The sequence below is a fragment of the Patagioenas fasciata genome, chromosome 26 (assembly GCF_037038585.1).
Source record: "Patagioenas fasciata isolate bPatFas1 chromosome 26, bPatFas1.hap1, whole genome shotgun sequence".
Lineage (NCBI taxonomy): Eukaryota > Metazoa > Chordata > Aves > Columbiformes > Columbidae > Patagioenas > Patagioenas fasciata.
The window spans coordinates 2,076,954-2,092,055 of record NC_092545.1 but is presented as its reverse complement, the minus strand read 5'-3'; the positions used below and the strand labels follow the sequence as shown (position 1 = coordinate 2,092,055).

General features: G+C 49.4%; 1 pseudogene; it reads left to right on the top strand.

The window, feature by feature from the left end:
* The window catches only part of LOC136112701 (dynein axonemal heavy chain 9-like), a 116,274-nt pseudogene that overhangs the window by 23,404 nt on the left and 77,768 nt on the right, over nucleotides 1-15,102 (top strand).

Below are 15,102 nucleotides of genomic sequence, written 5' to 3'. Positions count from 1 at the left end.
GCCCAGTCTGGCTCCCAGTCCTGGTTCTTGTGAAGCCACTAGAGGGGAGTCGTGCATCAGGCTTTGGGATCCTGCTCAGAGGAAAAACTCCTCCGAAATATTCACCTTAAAATGGAGAGGCAGCTGGCTGTGGCTGACCTTTCTGCTTTAGGCTTGTTGTTCCTCTGTGGGAGCAGGAGGTGACGCTGTCAGTCCAGGGAGAAGCTGAGTAACAAGAAAAAAGCTGCTGTCTGAACCCTGGGTCTTTTCCAGTGGCTTTGCCAGAGCTGAGAGTCCTCTTTGCAGAGCAGGAGAAAGCCCAAATCTCTGCGCCTCACCTGCCCAGAGGTTTTAGCGTGTCAGGGACAGCACCTTGGCTGGAAGGCAGATGGATTTTAGGTCCAGCCCACTCCTGAGGGTCACCATCTGGCCTTGGACTCTGGAGAGACTGGGCTGACCCTCTCTGGGACACTGAGCCCTTGTTGCTCACCTTACTTCACTGTCTGCACTCAGCCTTGGGCTTCTGACCCACTTCTGTACCCTCTGAACCCACGGCGAGGATTTTACTATGCCCACGTTGTCCTGCTGCTACAGCTGTGACAGGCTCAACCACCTCCAGCTACACCCAGAAGATGGGAACACTTCCTAAATTGACCGGAGAGAACATGGGGCTGTGGCCAAGGCAGAAGGGCTGGCACCGCTGCTCTGGTGGCTCACAGGGCAGGACCAACTGCAAAGCAGCATGAAGGTCCTGGGGAGGGAAAGGCACCGTGGCCCAAAATAGGATGTCCCCATGCCTCTGTCCTGCTGTGCTGGTCAAACCTGGAGGAACAGCAGCAAAGGGGCCAAGAGCTGGTCTGCTGTGTTTCCCTTGGGTGTTCAGGTCTTCTTTTGAGCAGGTGAGTCTTGAGGCTGCTGAGAGAAGAGCACAGAGAGTTTGGGTACGTGCACCCACAAGCACAGGCAGGACAGTGAGATGCTGGCTTGCATTGCCCTTTTGCACCAGGATGAGGCCTCTGGAGTAAAGGTTCAGTAGAACACCAGTGACAAGGGGGCATTGTCAAATACAAGGGCATGGGACGGTGAAGAGGGGGTGGTGCTTTCAAATGGGCATTCCCATAGTGTTCAGTCCTGTGAAGTTCCCCTTTCTCTTGTGTCAGCAAAATGTGGAGGTGAGTCTGCAAGGCACCAGAGCCCTGGCTTGCTCTGTTAACAGTTTAATCACTCAGCGTTGATGTGTAAAGTTGGGGAGCAGCAACTCTGGGTTGACTCAAGCCCAATTGGCAATGCCACTCTATCTTGAGGAGGCTGAGGCCAGACCTTCTTGCTCTCTGCAACTGTCTGAAAGGAGGTTGGAGCATGGAGGGGGTTGGTCTCTTCTCCCAAGTAGTAAGAGATAGGATGAGAGGAAGTGGCCTCAAGTTGCACCAAGGAAAGTTCAGATTGGATATTAGGAAAAAATAATTCACAGAGAGGATTGTGAAGCTTTGGAATAGGCTGCCCAGAGCAGTGGTGGAGTCACATCCCTGGAGGTGTTAACAAATGTACAGATGGGGTTCTTAGGGACATGGGTTAGTGGTGGAGTTAGGTTATGGTTGGATTCGATGATCTTGAGGGTCTCTTCCAACCAGAATGATTCTATGATCTCATGTGTGCCAAGCTGCCATGCCACTGGGAATGGCACCCTCTCCTGTGTCCCCAGAGATGAAATACAGCCAGCTTTGAACCCCTGGCAGCAGACTGCAAGCTGGACCTTACGTTTTCTTTGAGCCCGTGCCTGTGTTGAGAGCCCCTGGCAGGCTTAGGAGAAAGAGCCCTCAGAGGGCATAGCAAGGCCGGAACAGGATCACGGCAGAGCCTGGGAGGTGCAGGGGATGGATACCCAGGCTGGTCTTGTGGGTGTGGAAGAGGAGACGCAAGAAGGATGGGGCCATTCTGTGGCCTAGAAAACCGTGAATTTCCTGACTGTGAACTTGCCTGGAGGTAAGGAACGCAATAAGCTGAGAAGGGAGGCTGTAAGCCAACCCTTTGTCTTCTGATCCCAATCTTTAACTATTTTCACTTGGTTTATTTCAAAACCCTTTTCTGAATTTTAAAGTTCTCTTGTTTTGAGATGACCATTTGTAGGGCAGAGGTGTAAGCAGTCCACTTGGAAGGACTCATCCACCCAAGGTAACATTATACAGGCCACAAGGACTGAGGCTTCATGCATTGGGATGAGCCTTTGGCCCAGGTCTGCAAAGCAGCCTTGAGCCCTTTGGCCTCAGAGAAGAGGGAGGAGAAGGTTGCAGGGCTGCTAAGTCTCTCACGCACTCCATTTTTACCTTGTGATTATTTTGAGTTGCTTCAGATGACAAAGCAGCCCTTGACAGAAGGAGAAAATTGTGGCCATGCTACCAGCAGCAACATCCGTCTGTCTGGTTTCTCACCCCCCGCAGGGCTGGTACCTGTGTGCTCATTGCCATGAGTCCTCAGCTGTGGGCAGCTCTTGTAGGACAGACTCAGCCCCGCTGTATTTCAAAGTGTCGTCTTTTTCTTCCAGGAAAACCAGAGCCTCTTACTTGCAGACCCAGCATCTGACATCTGGAAGGCCTATGTGGATTACGTGGATGAGATAGTTCTGGATGGATTCTTCACTGCCATTGAGTGCTCACTCAAGTACCTCCTCGAAAACACAGGTAACTGCTGGTTCCTCAGCTCTGGCCGTGATACCATCTTCAGTCTCACCAAAAGGAAGTTTCTGTTTTGTGCTTTGACTTGTGGTGGTCTTTCTACTCTGCCTCTTGCATTGTCTACAGCAAGTGCTGGAGGAGCCTCCAGACTCAGAGGGTAACTCTGTCCCCTGGTCACTGGAGCAAAGCCTTGCTCAAGGGAAGGGACAGAGATGACTGTGCACCATTTGCTGGGATTTGTGAACAGACAAAATTGAGGCATCATTCCAAGTCTGTTCTTGGGCATCAGCCATCTCCTGACCTCCCATGCACAAAGCATCAAGGTGACACAACCTTTCGTTTGTGGAGAGTCTCAAGAGTTGGTTCTGTGGATGAAAGACATGAAAGAAAAACCTCCATCACTGAGGAGTGAGGAGAGGGGTCACCAAAGCAGAGCTCCTGCCTAAGGCTGCCACGGAGGGTCACTCTGCTGAGAGCAGCTGTGTCCAGCTAAAGCACATCTTCAGAACGCTTCCCTCCTGGATGTGGAGGCACACTGAGCTGGAGAATTGCATCCAGTTCCTCACCATCTTGTTAAAAACAAGCACAGAATTTCACATTTGTGAAACCAGTTGGTGTTTTATTTTTTCATGCCTTTCTCCACTAAATTAAAGAGCCTCTTGGTTCCTGTTGTTTTTCTCCTCTTTAAGTACTTATGCGCTGTAATTGTTCAGCTCTCAGACTCCCTTTTGATTAGCTGAAGAGCCTGGTCTCTTTAAGGCTTCCCTCCACAGCATTTTTCCGGTCCTTAAATCACTTGTGTCTCATCTGTTCTCCAGTATCTCCTGTGGGTACCAGAACACCAGCTGGTTTGGCAGCCTCCCCTCTGCGTTGTATGCAGACACAATGTCACTGGACCCAGCGAGTGGGTGTCCCACCTGCCTGGTGTCCCTGTGGGGCATGTGTGTGTCTTGTGGTGGGATGTTAGTGGTGGCTCTAGATCACTTTTCTCCCCTTCAAAAATAACCTGGCACCTCTGTTCTTCCCTACCAGATCCCAAGGCAGGGCTTCCTCCCCTGTTTGAGGTGCAGCTGGATTTGGTGATCCCAGATTTGATATTTCAACCCTCCTTGGACCCTGGCACAAACGATGGCTTCTACGACGTGGTGGAAGGTCTTCTCAACGACATCTACCGGATCTCATCGCTGGTGCCCAGGCTGGCTGAGCACAGCGGCTTCCTCCACTACCAGGTCCGTGGCTGTGGAGCTCCCTCACGCTGTGTGGCAGTGAGGAGGTGCCACGCTGCCCCCGCATCACTGCGAGCTCCTCTCCTCTTCTCTCCAGGCTGACATGGAGGACATGGCTGACCTGGCCGACATGCGCCATGAGCTGATGGGGCGTGTGCAGGCCGTGATGGCGGCCTGCTGTGATTACCGCAGTGCCTTCGACCACTACTCCTACCTGTACGGGGAGGACAGAAAGGAGTTCTTCCGCCAGTTCCTCCTCTACGGGCACATTCTCACTGCGGCAGAAATCGAGGCCCATGCAGAGAACGGGGTCCCTGAGTCACCTCCCACGCTGCAGCAGTTCCGAGAGCAGATTGACTCCTACGAGAAGATCTATGAGGAGGTGAATCGCATCGAGCCCATCAGCATTTTCCAGAGTTGGATGAAAGTTGATGCTCGGCCTTTCAAAGCGTCTCTGCTGAATGTGATTAAACGGTGGAGCTTGGTGTTCAAGCAGCATCTCATGGACCACGTCATGCACAGGTAGGAACCGTTCTACCTCTTCTTCCCAGAACCAAAGTGGGTTTCTCTTGTGTTGGCTGGGCTTTATCATTTCACACTGATAAGCAAAAGGCTAATACAGGAGCAAGAGGAGGGGGCACACACCCCCTGCCAGCTCCATCGCATCTCTGCTAACTTTCATCCCCTCGTCTCTGCTGGGAGCAGCTGGTCCAGCTGAGTGTGTAAAGTGCAAACAGTTCCACGAACTCGGTACCATCGACATCCTGCGAGCTGATGCTCCTACGACCTACTGTGTGGTGTTGGACAGGATGTCTGTTTGTCTGTTCATCCTGGTCCAACTAATCTAATCTCTTCTAGGGCTCTATGCTTATTTTGTTGAATTTGCCATCAGTAAAGCTGCATTAATGCCATGAGATACTTGCTCCGTTTCTAAATGCAGTGCTCTTTTGAGTGCACTCTTTGTAAAAAAAGTAATTTGGGTTGCCTGGCATGAGCAGTCATGGGGAGGCAGTTTCAAGGTTACAAAAAGGAGGAGCTTTGGATGTAAGTTTTGAATTAACATGTGTTCCCTGCTCTGAATAGCTGCTCAGCCGCCTGGTCTCTGCAGGATGATGTGTTAGGTGATTTATTTGAGTAGTAGCAGCTGAAGGATGCCACAGGGCTTGGATGCTTACGAAGAAATATTTACAGACATATGTACTAGTGAAGGCTGCTGCGTGTGGTGGCTGCTGTGATCTCTTGTGTTCTTTTCAGCACGATAATTCCTGTGCAAAGAGGTTTTTGCATAGGTTAGAACAGGCATTTAGGAGTTCTTATTAAGAGCTCCTGACTCAGCAGTTTAGTCTTTAATAGGTGAAGTGTTTAGGGCTATGTTTTGGTCCAGCAGCATCCACAGAATTTAAGCGGGCACTTCAAAAGTAAGCGTTTTGAGAAGGGAAGAATGGAAAGGACCAAAGATCCAGGAGCCCATCAAGCTCTGCTAACAGTGTCCAGCAGCTGGTGAGATCAAGAAGCAGGTAGGGAAACTTCCCCCAAATAGTCTCCTTGTCTCTAACCATTCATACCTGAGGACTTTGAGAGTCATGGGTTGTACCTTTGTATCTAAAGACCTGGATGGATTTTTTTTTCTCCCACAAATGTTCGGTTGCTTTTCTGAACCGCTGTGAATTTTTAACATCTGCATCCTTCTGCAGCAGAGACTTACCCTCTGAAATAAGGCAGCGTGCGAAGAAGAATCCCTGTTTGTTGTAGCTTTACAACCTACCAGGTTCATTTGTTGAATTCTTGTATTGGAAGAGATGACATGAAAACTGTCCTTTCAAATTCACTCTCTTCAGACCACAGACCCGAGCTCACAGGTCTCCCTTATAGAATCATAGGATAGAGTCATAGAATCTGTTTGGTTGGAAGAGACCATCAAGATCACAGAGTCCAACCATAACCTAACTCTGGCACTACCCCATGTCCCTGAGAACCTCATCTATATGTCTATCCAACCCCTCCAGGGATGGTGACTCCACCACTGCCCAGGGCAGCCTGTTCCAAGGCCCGACAGCCATTTCTGTGAATAATTTTTTTCCTAATACCCAATCTGAACCTCCCCTGGAGAAATTTGAGGCCATTTTATCTTATCACTTGCTACCTGAGAGAAGAGACCAACCCCCTCCATGCTCCAGCCTCCTTTCAGACAGTTGCAGAGATCAGGTCTCCCCTCATCTCCTGTTCTCCAGGCTGAACAGCCCCAGCTCCCTCAGCTGCTCCTCGTAAGACTTGTGCTCCTCAAATGCCTTTTCTCCAACCTGTGAAGTCCCAACCCATTTATCCGTTCCTCACAGGAAGCTGTACCACATCTATGGATCCCTGTGAGCATGAACTGTGGTTCTGATGCCCTCAGCATGTTGCCATGTGATGGGCAGAGTTAGCCAGGCCTTTCCCTCTCCGTGCCAGTCCAGCTGCCTGGATGATTCCGGTAGGAACTGCTCTCATTTGGTGCTTTCCTGTTTTGTGTTCTACAGCTTGTCTGACCTGGACGAGTTCATAAAAACTGCTGACAAAGGTTTGAGCAAAAAGGTTGAAAAAGGCGATTATGATGGTTTGGTGGAGATCATGGGGCATCTCCTGGCCGTTAAGGAAAGGCACAGTGTCACCGATGCCATGTTCGAGCCCCTGAAGCAAACCGTCGAACTGCTGAAGACGTATGAGCAAGAGCTGCCGGAGGAAGTCTATAAGCAACTGGAGGTGGGTGAAAAGCTGCGGTGGACACGGCGGTTTGCCGAGTAGCCAGCGTCAAAGAGTATGAGCTTAAGAGCATTGCAGGAATATTTAAAGCCCCACTCCCTGTCATTAGAGGGCCTCAGTGGATAGTATTTTACTATTGTGGGATGTGCCTTAATAGCTCTAAATTTTGGAGTTATATTGAGGTTTTTCTTTTAAAGCAGAGATTAAGCCTTTTGCTATGTATGAAAAACATAGAATTGCCTGCTCCAACTCTCAGCGATTACTCTTGAAAAAAATTAATGCATTTTCAAATACATCTGTTAATTAGTTTGAATTATAATTATTTTTAAATAAGCCAGTTCTTGGCAACTGTGGAGATGGGAAGGATAATGTTGGCAGAGGAGTCGCCTTCTCATAGGACTTCAGTCCTCCACTAGGTCTATAACACCCAATCTGCTTGACCCAAAGGACATCACTGGGAGCACGTTATGAAAGTATTTCAGCACCTTTCCACATCTGGCCCTGATGAATCAATTTTTCTTTGGGGAATTCTTCTCATTTCTGGACAGGGGACCATGAGGTGAAGGTTGGAAAAGCCTGTGGGATGCCCAGCCAGCCTTGGGGAACTGGCAGCAGTCACCATGTTACGGTGGAGGAGCGTGTGGCTACATACTGATGGGTACCCCTTAGTCACGGGGCGTTGTGTGCAGAGGGCTCTGTGTAGGACACCAGGTTTAAGGCAGAGCTTTTTGGGGAGAAGTTCCTCCCTCTGCTGCAGGCTTGGATGGGACCTGAGCGGGGTTCAGCAATCCCCCAGTTTTCTGCTGGTGCAGCCGTGATCCACGGATGGTTGTATCACCAAATCTGACACGGGTAAGGGTCCTAAAGATAACTGGATTCCTACAGACACCCTGAAAAACAGAAGAGCTGCATTAAATGAATGTTTTGGCTGCTACAGCAGCTTCAGTTCAGCATAAAAAATGGTGCTATGGGGAACCCAGCTCTGCTGATTCCTCTGCCCAAGAGCCGCTTGCTTGGTGCCTGTTTGTGCGTGTAGATTTGAACAACTGATCTATTTTTCTGACAGAAGAAATGAGGTATGCAGGGCAGCCGTTCAGATGTAGGAGATAACAAAACAGTTTCGTTCTTTCTGGCAAGTGACAGCAACACATAGTTGAATAATTCATTCACTGCTGTACACAGTAGGAAAACCAAAGTAAGTTCCTCCAGGTACCGCTCCCTCCATGGCCATGAAGATGGATGGGCTGGAGCTGATAGTTTGTATGAGAAGGACAAGGAAGCAGCTCCATGTGTGCCCTGCTATGGTCATGGATAGTGATTTCTACAGAGACTGGAACATGAAGTGCCAGAAAGAGACCCCTCAGGAGGGACTGGCCCTGCTCTGGCCGCCTCTGCTGCCTCCAGGTTATTTCGCTTCTTTGCATAGTGTTGGTGCATCTCCATTAGTCTTCTCAACTATGTGCACTGGGATGAAAAGAAGCCCAAAGTCTTTCCTGTAGGCTGGCACAGTACCTGGGGAAGTGGGAGAGCAAAGCTGTGGGACTTGAGGACAGCAGAGCCCTGGCTGGTGTCACTGTCTGGGGTGAGGATTTGGCTCGAGAAGTCTAGTGAGAAGAGAAGAAATCAAATCTCTTTCTAAATAAAATCCCAGGTGCAAAGGGTGGATTGTTAGCAGTGCTGTGCACCAGCAGCTTGGATGCAGTCCTGAGAAAGAAACTGTCTTATTTAGTACTAATATTATACAGGCAGGCTGGAGGGATTTGCCCCAGAAAGCTCTGTAGAAGTCCTTCTGGCATAATATCTTCTGCTCTAAGAGCTGGCTGGAAATTTCCCAGGCTCTGTTTCTTAATTAGCTCTGGGAAGCCGGACGATCTGATGAACTTGCATCCTCAGCCCACCCTCCTGCCTCCAGCCAGCTCTGGGTCCCGCTGGGCTCGGTGTCAGGAGAACTGTGCTCTCTCAACCACTGAGCCATCCTGGGAGCCCAGGATCTGGTCTGGGACCCTTCTTCTGAAGTTATTTAACATGTTTTTGCAATCAGAGCAGTCAGTTTTAAAGTCTCAGTCTTCATTCGTCTTCAAAATTGTGGATAACTGATAAGTTTTATCCCAAATTGTGTTTAGCTTTTGCATCACAACAAAACTTCCTTGCAGTTTTAGGCATGGAATCTGTTGCTTTTCCTGTTCTGTGATTGTCCATAAACAGATCAGTCACATCTTATATCAAATAGCAAATACTGCCTACCGTCATTTAAATTTTGCTTGCAGGAGCTGCCAGAAAAATGGAACAATATAAAGAAGCTGGCGATAGCTGTGAAGCAGCATGTGGCTCCTCTGCAGGCGGACGAAATGACAGTTGTGCGCAAGAGCTGTGCGGCGTTTGATGTTGAGCAACACAGATTCAGAGAGCGATTTCGGAAAGAAGCACCATTCAGGTACAGTGAAATTATAACATCAGAGAAGCCCTGAGGAAGAAAAGCTTCATGGGATCATCTCGGAGTGTCCTGAGGATGTGTTCTTGAACCCTTGCATACATTTCCTACCTGCTCACGGTGTTGTATCTGTTATGCCCTGGGTGTTTTGTCCCTGCAAACACTGTAAGGTGTTAGCAAGAGATTCAATCTGGATGCTGAGTGCACAATATTGCTTAAAGGGGTTGTCAGCAGTGCCATGTGGCTGCACCATCAATGGGTACTGTAGATGTATCATGTCTGCTTTGTGTCTCAGAGGCACCATTTGTTTTATGTTTTCTTTAGAAGTTGTTACAATATCACTTATGAAGAATAAACATTTCTTTCTAGGTTTGACACCAAAAAGCCTTATCAACTGCTGGATACAAAGCACATTGAGATTAAACAAATGGAGTCAGCCATGACCTCGATTTATGAATCAGCTGGTCTGTTTGAAGTCATAGTGCCAGACTATAAACAACTGAAGCAGTGCCGAAAGGAGCTGTGTCTTCTCAAAGAGCTCTGGGATATGATCTCCCTTGTGGGCACTTGCCTTGATGACTGGCAGACCACCAAATGGGCGGATATTAACGTGGAAAACATGGATCTGGAGTGTAAAAAGTTTGCAAGAGAGATTCGGAATTTGGATAAGGAGGTGAGGGCGTGGGATGCTTTCACTGGGCTGGACAGCAAGGTGAAGAACATGCTGACGGCCCTGAAAGCTGTGGCAGAACTTCAAAATCCCGCCATTAGGGAAAGGCACTGGAATCAGCTGATGCAGGTGACGGGTGTGAGGTTTGTGATGGACTCGGACACCACGCTGGCTGACCTCCTGAAGCTCAACCTCCATAACTTTGAGGATGAGGTTCGTGGCATTGTGGACAAAGCGGTACGAGAAATGAGTATGGAGAAAGTCCTGAAGGAGCTAAAAATGACTTGGAGCACCATGGAGTTTCAGTATGAGCCTCACCCCCGGACGAACATCCCGTTGCTGAAGTCAGACGAGGAACTCATAGAAACTTTAGAAGACAACCAGGTGCAGCTGCAGAATTTAATGACATCCAAGTGTATTGCTTTCTTCTTGGAGGAAGTGTCCATATGGCAGAGGAAGCTGTCCACAACAGATTCCGTCATTTCTCTCTGGTTCGAAGTGCAGCGTACGTGGTCTCACTTGGAGAGCATATTCATAGGCTCAGAAGATATACGGGCACAGCTTCCTAAGGTATGAAATCCCAAATCCTATTTTTCCTGTGTGGAAAGCGTTGAAGAAGAGCCTCCATTACACAGAAGAAGGTTGTCTATATTGCCGTGTTCCCCCAAGCAGGACTGTTCTCTTGCTGCATTGCTTTCTTGGAGGCTCCCTTAATGCTACAGCAGTTTCCCCAGTGTTGCCCCAGGATGTTTTTGTACTGTTGGTTGTGCCTGAACCCTGCTGAGAAACTGTTTTTCCTCCCCTCCACCATTGCACAGCAGATGCAGAGTTCCTGGAGGCTGAGCAGGAGGCTGCTGGCTTCCTTCAGTGATACAGGCATGTTCCCTCTTTCCTTGGAGGGGAGAAGACGGAGATAATTACTCAGATGGTGCAAATTGTCAAATCAGAGCTGGACCAGGCAGCTTTGCAGTATCCGCTTCCCTGCCTCCAGTGCTGGTGCAGCAGGAGAGCAGCTCTTCTCCCACTTCAGCTTCAGAAAATTGAGCAGAGTTGTCATTGATGCCCTCCTCAGGGTTGTGACCTCCTCAGGGCTGTCTTTGAGTCCAGCTTCCAGTCTTATTCCCTATTCTCTTGATTATTTAGAAAATCTTCCAAGCTTGTTCCTGGCCCCGCTGGACCACTCGCAGCCCTGTGGAGGAACCTGCCTTTCACTCACGAGTGACCCACAGTTGGCTGTGTGACCCCCGTCCCTGTTCACGAGCAGCATCGCTGACAGCACCACTGTGGGACGAACACCCACGAGGGGATGTGCGCAGCCCATTGACCCCTGGACAACACACTGTTCTGTCTCCAACCCTGCACTCTGCTCTGCTTGGACTGTTCCTCCATCTGCTTCAGAGAGCACGCTGTGCTGAGTGTCCTGGGGGCAGTTTTTGGCCCCTCACACCAAGAAAGCCCTTGTGGTGCTGGAGCAAGTTGAGAGAAGGGAATGGAGCTGGTGAGGGGCTGGAGCACAAGTGTGATGGGAGCGGCTGAGGGACCTGGGGGATTCAGCTGGAGAACAGGAGGTGAGGGGAGACCTTCTGATCTCTGAACTGCCTGAAGGGAGCTTGGAGCCAGGGGGGTCGGGCTCTGCTCCCCAGGAACAAGCGCCAGGAGCAGAGGAAACGGCCTCAAGTTGCGCCAGGGGAGGCTGAGGTTGGATCTGGGGAACAATTTGTTCCCCAAAGGGCTGTGGGGCATTGGAACAGGCTGCCCAGGGCAGTGCTGGAGTCACCATCCCTGGAAGATGTATAGATGAGGAACATGGTTTAGTACTAGATTTAGGTTATGGTTGGACTCAGTGATCTCAATGGTCTCCTCCAGCTAAATGATTCTATGATTCTGGGCACACCTCGCTCACTGGGCAATATATACAGGTGCTGATAACCAGTGCCCTGAGGCTGTACCATGTGCCAGCAAGCTCTTAATATCCAGGAGCTATCTAATGTCATGTATGAAATTGCATCATGATTTACATTTGCATCCTGCTGGGCAGCTGTCTGCATCTCAGTAGCTGTCTGGCAGTGGTATGAACCATAGAACCATAGGATGTCCTGACTTGGAAGGACCCATCAGGATTGTCAAGTCCAACTCCTGTCCCTGCACAGGACACCCCACAATTCACCCCATGTGTCTGAGGACGTTGTCCAGTCTCTCCTTGAACACTGTCAGGTTGGGGCTGTGACCCCTCCCTGGGAGCCTGTTCAGTGTCCAGCACCTCTGGGTGAAGAACCTTTTCCTCATGTCCCACTGCCCTCCCTGGCACATCTTCTGCCATTCCCTGGGTTCTGTCACTGTCACAGAGAAGAGCTCAGCCCTGCCCCTCCTGCTCCTGCTGAGGAACCTGCAGCCCCATGAGCTCTGCCCTCAGTCTCCTCTGCTCCAGCTGAGCAAACCCAGGGACTTCAGCCACTCCTCATACGGTTTCCCCTCCGAACCCTTCACCAAGTTCATGTCCCTCCTCTGGACACCCTCCAGTAGCTTTATCTCCTTTTCTCCTGTGTCCCCAGCCCTGCACACAGTGAATGCTGCAGGTGAGGCCGCCCCAGCACAGAGCAGAGCGGGACAATCCCCTCCCTGCCCGGCTGGCCGTGCTGTGCTGGATGCACCAGGACACGGGGCCCTCTTGGCTCCAGGGACACAGGTGGCTCAGTCAGCAGCTTCTCTTCCGTAAAAGAAAGACTGAAGCTCACAGTCTCGGTAGCTGAGCACCCTCAGGATGCATCCAGGGCTGGGGGGATGTGCTGACAGGCTGTGGGATGCTCACCTGGAGCTGGATCTGTGGCGTGAGTGTAGGGAGGGCTCAACCTTCCAGATGGAGCCTTGCTCCTGGGGCTGAACACAGGGTAGCGTGGAAGTGTTACCTGGACTGCTTGGAACACTTGTTCAGTGTCCCGCCTCACTTAGGAGGCCTGACCTGGGAAGAAGGGAGGAGCAGAGATGTTTTGAACATAGCTTGCTTTATTCTTCAGTGTTTAGCTCCAGAAATTCAGAGTCCCTGTTAGATATGGAGCATAATTGTTGATGTGGGCCTCCGGTGCTGACGTGGGGTTTCCATACCCTCATTGAAGGCAAGGAAGGGCTCTCCTCTACAAGAGTCATCATACCCGTTTTGTGGATGGGTGTTGGGATTCCTGTGCTGTAGCAGGAGGGGAGGAGTGCACTCACATGAGGCTGGTAGCCTTTCCACGGTGTGGGAGCATCTCCTGCTGCTGCAGCCAGGGAAACTTGGTACTTCACCTGGACATGGGAGAGAGAGATTTATGAGGTTTTCCAAGGGGAATTAAATCCCATGAAAATGGTTGGTCCTAGACATTGCCTCCTGCATGGAGCACTTTATCCACAACCCCTTTGGGATACAGTGACAAGAAGGCAAGTGCCTGTTTGCAGACTAGTTTCAGGCAAGTCAGTGGAAGAGCCATTCTGGAATGGTGGAGGGGTCCCTGTCTGCACTGGACAGAAGGTTTTCCCCTCAACCCAAAGACAGCACCCAGAGGATGGAGACCTTTAGCACAAAATCCATGTTTTACCATGAACATGTTTGTGTTGCTTTTTAGGACTCCAAACGCTTTGAAGGGATTGATGTGGACTTTAAAGAACTGGCCTATGAAACTCAGAAAACCCCAAATGTGGTTGAGGCCACCAATAAACCAGGTCTGTCCCAACAACTGGAGGACATTCAGAGTAGGTAGGTACAACTTCAGTCCCAGGATTTTGTCAGAGACTGGGATCAGCTCTAATAAGTTGGTTTAACCTGTGCTCCAAGGCTTTCCTTCTGGACTGTGCGTTCTTTGCATTCACACATTGAGTCTTTTTATTCATGATCCATCACCCTGAAGCCCCCAAGGTGGATTCTGGCTTTGCGTATGTGCAAACTCGTATCTTGAATATTGATTTGCACACATACAAAGCTAGGCACTCAGTTGGTTTTAATAACATGTGGCCTCACTGCCACCCCAAATTTGGTGTCTTAAATATCTATTTAGCAGTCCAAGCAGGGATATCTGCAGCAGAGCTGATCCCGTGTGCTTTAATTAACAAAATTATCTTTGTGTGTGTACCCTTCACAGATGGTATAACTAAACTCCCTGAGAAAGACCTTAATGTCCAGAGATGGATACAGTTCTCACCTAACATATGAGCTACTCTACCTGGAACACACCTAACAAGTTAACGTGATAGCTGTTGTGTCAGTAATAACTATCCATTTAAAATAGAGATCTAATTTTACTTCCTAAACAGATAAGGCCCGTGTTCCCCACAGAGGACTAACTGCATGTTATTTATGAACTTTGAAAGCTCAGCAGCAGTTTAACATGTAAACACTGAGAGATTCATTTTAGAACGGAGCAAACAAGTTTCTTTTCAGGCTTCACAAGCACAAAAAGCTGAGTAGGTTTGAATCAGACTTTAAAATGTGCTCATTAGAATAAAAGCAGTTTTGGAAACTTTCATCCTAGTGTGAAATCACCTGTGGCAGTTGAGAGCTTGTCTAAAACAGTAAGTCAGACTGCAAAGCCTTTCTAGCCTCTTCTTCCACCTGTGTTTCTGCTTTTTGGTGAGGATTCTCTGACTCTTTGTCTGTTTGACCCTTGGGAGTGGAGAGAGATCTATGAGTTACTATGTGCTTTGTTATCTATTTGGAAAATGCTGTAAAGGACCAGCCTGCAGGCTCAGCTCATGTCTGGCATTTCCCCATGGGAGGGGAGAATCTGCTCGATAACCCAAACTGTAGCACGACACATTAAAGGATATTCACCCGCCTGTCCTGGGCTCTATTTTTCTGCTCTTCTCCCCAGGTTGTCCCTGTGTGAGAAGGCTTTGGCTGAATATTTGGACATGAAAAGATTGGCCTTTCCCAGATTTTACTTTGTTTCTTCAGCAGATTTATTGGATATTCTTTCCAATGGCACCAACCCACAGCTGGTAAGCCTTGCACTATGTCACCTTCACATTTTCCAGCTGTCAGTAATGTCAGGGTGGAAGATGCTGTCTAGGGACTCAGCTGTAGCTTATCCTTTCTTGAGTGCCTTTTCTCCCACCCTCACTTGGATTAACAAGAACTCTTTCACTGCTGGCCTTCATCTGTCGTCTCTGAAAGGCAATGCGCACACTGTATGTTGTCCCATCTGTCCCTGGTGATGCTTGCAGATGGTTCTGAAAGCACTGCACAGAGCAGAGCTATGTTCTTGATACCATAAAAACAGTGGGTTTGTTTCTGCTGGGATACAGTGAGGTTGGGGGAAACCATTTCTTGAGGATCTCAGCCAAAACTTGTTGCTGAGCTTGGTTCCCCAAGCTGGGATGCCAGCAAACAGCATCTGTTGTTGAAAGAGCCACAGA